The sequence below is a fragment of the Otolemur garnettii genome, unplaced genomic scaffold, assembly GCF_000181295.1.
Source record: "Otolemur garnettii isolate 467f Iridium unplaced genomic scaffold, OtoGar3 scaffold00036, whole genome shotgun sequence".
Classification (NCBI taxonomy): domain Eukaryota; kingdom Metazoa; phylum Chordata; class Mammalia; order Primates; family Galagidae; genus Otolemur; species Otolemur garnettii.
Genome location: NW_003852431.1, coordinates 10637048 through 10640676, shown reverse-complemented (window position 1 = coordinate 10640676; position 3629 = coordinate 10637048).

Below are 3629 nucleotides of genomic sequence, written 5' to 3'. Positions count from 1 at the left end.
CATATATGAAGCAAGTAAAACTTTGATTTCAGCATTTATTTTGGGGCTTGTTTTTCATGTGAAGTGGTGTGCAATCATCCCTTGATATACTCCAGGATCTCCATTTGTATCATAATCAGCACATACCCAAGTCCTGCAGTCAGCCCTGTCAATCAAAGCATAGAAGTTGGCCCTCATAGGTTTTGTATCCTGGGATACTGTGTCTCAGATATGCATTTGGTTGAAAAAACTCCTAATTGTTTAGTTCAAACCTGAGTTACGCAAGGGACAACTGTAATTCCAATTCAAGCTAGCCTAAGCAAACTAGCACAATAAATGTCTTATGGGGTGAGACAAAAATATTGCCTCTGAAATGTAGGGGTGCAGCCAGATGCAGAAATTGTGACATATGAATAGCAAAACTGCCCAATCACTACTCGCTTGTGGTATAGTTATGTCCGGCTGGAATGCAGATATTCCCTGGTTCTTAACTCTGGGTGTGAGCACTGGGGCCTAGATGACGATGATGACAGAGTGATTACACCACAAAACAATAACATATGTATATACATTTATTGCGGAGCAAAAGTACAGCAAGATCACATCTCAAAGAGTGACACAGGTCTCCCTCTGGGCCTGGACTCCTGCCCCCACCCCAGGATTACCTGTCATTTCCCACCTTTGAGGTGATTGACAGGTTATAGTTATATAGCCAACTCCTTATTGCACAGGCCTCTTCCCCAAATCTTCTCAAAGAATCCATGGGGAGCCAAATCTGCAATGTTAACTGTGTGGTAATGAACTCCAAGTCAGTTTGTGGTCACCGGGGGCTCCTCACCATGTGTTCTGACCGGGTCCCTAGCCACAATGTTGCTTCCTAGGTACAATTCAGTGCCTGCTCTCTGCCCTTAGCTGCTTCCCTGCCATGGGTTTGCCTTCCCTCAGACCTAACAGCAGGGCCTATGCTTGTCTGTTGTCTCCTTTCTCTTCAGCTTCTCCATACCTTGTTGGAGAGGGATATGTGTATATGGACATATTACCACTAGCATCTCCAGGGTCATTGCCTTATACCTCATGATCCAAGGGGAAAGAGGAAAGTTCTCTTCTATTTCAATTCTTAGAGAATGGTGAGTTGACCTGCTTGGGTCATATTCCCACTCCTTGGACTAATACTGGGTCTAGGGTGAAACATTACTATTTTTGTCTCATTATTACTGGACGAACAGGGTCCAGGCCCTGTCCCTGTCAGCCAATATGCAGAGACAGGCATAGGTCCACCAAACTTTGTCCGAAGGCCAGCAATTCTGGAGAAGAGTCAGAGTAGCCTCTCCAAGACTGTTCTGTTCTTCCATTTCCAGAATCACAGTTTTATACATGCAAGTTCAAAGTAAAAATCCTGTTAACCCTTATCTTAAACAATAATCAGCATAACTCATGATGCATAATAAATAGTAATTGACATAACCTATGCCCCCAAACAACATTCCAATTCAAAAGTTAATCTCCTAAACCAATTGACATAAACTACTCAAGATATACACTTCTAGGTTAAAGCTGCATTTACAAAACAGCGAGAAAGGGAGACATGAGGTGAAGGTCACATAGGACCTAAACTGACCGGACCAGCTGTGTTGTCTCAGCCATAGCCTGAATGACTCCATCTTATTCTCACTACATGTGCTTTCACCATGTGCCCTGTTGTGTCCATGATAGGTAGAACTGTGTGATTGTTAGGGTCACTAGCAGCAAAAGGGGTGAAAAAATGTATCTTATAGGAGGTAGAGGTGAGGATAATGCAACAAAACTTGGAGAAAAAGGTGCTAGGGAAACAAAAGTAATAAATGTCCATTGACATATATACTACCCAATATTATACTATATTGGACTATCCTATATAATCAACGGATGATGTAGGCAGAATAATGGCTCTCCAAAGATGTCCACTTCCCATAGACATTCTGAGAATCTATGAATATGTCACGTTACTTGTCAAAGTAACAGCGAGAGATACCCTAAAAGAAAGTGATATTTATATAAGCATAGGGCATCGCAATGGGAATACTTGTACCACAGTAAACTGTGTGTGTACGCAGGGAGGTAAAGCAAGACAGAAGTCTTTAAAGAAAAAATGAGGAGGATTACACAATTGTTTTTAGATAATCATCCTTGCCTACAAGGTTGATGCCAGTCACAATTTGAAAAGGCAGTTTCGGGGCAGATATCCTTGGAGAAGTTTTTTGTGTGTGTCAGGTTGTGATGGCCTTTATGCAAGGTTGTGGTTTTGGCAACGTCTTTTGGGATAGCTTTTGTTATCAGGCATTTATGCATAAAAGTTTCTCTTCATGGCCTTTTCTTCTTGTTAAGGGTCATTTTGTTTTTGTTTCTTAACACAAGTGACTCTGTTTTGACTCTGACAACTTTCACAGTTCCATGGCAGGGAGGAATTAAGCTTGCTAACTGGTTGACCTTTAAAACAGGAGATCTTGTTTGTATTACTCAGGTGAGTCTAATGTCATTACAAAGGTCCTTACAGGTGGAAGATGGAGACAGAGGAGTTAAGATTCAGACAGTATGGGTATATCAGAATGATAGATACCATGTGAGGAAGAGTCAACAGGCCTTGCAGGATTTGAAGAGAGAAAGAGACCAAGGGTTGAAGAAGGGGGGCTGTCTCCAGAAGCTGGATAAGGAAAGAAAATGAACTCTCCCATAGATCTCCTGGATAGGTCCCAGAAGTAGCACAGCCCTATCCATACTTGGATTTTAGCCCAGTGAAACCCATTTCAGACTTCTGACCTTCAAACTGTAAGGTAATGACTTTATGTCATTTTGAGCCACTCAATTTGTAGTAATTTGTGATGGCTGAGTAGGAAACTAATATAGTGGAGGATAGCAATGAAGTGCTGGGATTTCTAGATACACACAGGCCTGAAACCAAATCCCTCTTCCACTACTCAGCTGTGTAACTTCAGTAAAATTAGCCTTTCTGAGCATTAGCTTTCTTATCCAAAAAAAAAATAGGCCAATCTATATTTGTCTCACAAAGTTTTTTTTCCCTTTTGTTTTGTTGGAGATGGCTTCTTGCTCTGTCACCTGAGCTAGAGTGCAACTGTATCATTATAGCTCACTGCAACCTTGAACTCCAAGTGATCCTCCTGCCTCAGTGTCCGAAGTAGCTAGGAGTACAGGCATGCAACATACCACCTGGCTAATTTTTCTATAATTTTTTTGTAGTTGTTATGGTTTTATTTACAAACAAAATGTGCACATAAGCTGTCCATTCATTTTCCTCACCGCACAGACCGGCATTGGGATTAGTGACTCTGAAGCCCAGCTGGGCTGCTCTATCCACAAGGGCTTTGCGGTTCTTGGAGGAAACACTGTGAGCCGTCTCCCCACAGGGAGATGTGCTGCACATCAGCAGCCCTTCCAGCTCCTTCATGTTGTGGACAAGGAACTTCTTGGCAGCATATGCTTTGTTTTCTTGTTGTTCCCGTAACCAATGTCAGGCATCAAGATCTTCTCCAAACCCTGAATCTTCTCCAAACCCTGTTAATACCTCTGGGTTTCTGCCAGTTATGCTTAATTTTGACATATCAATCTGACTGATGCCCAGAAAACATCGTGGTCCTCTTTTTGACAATCTTTTT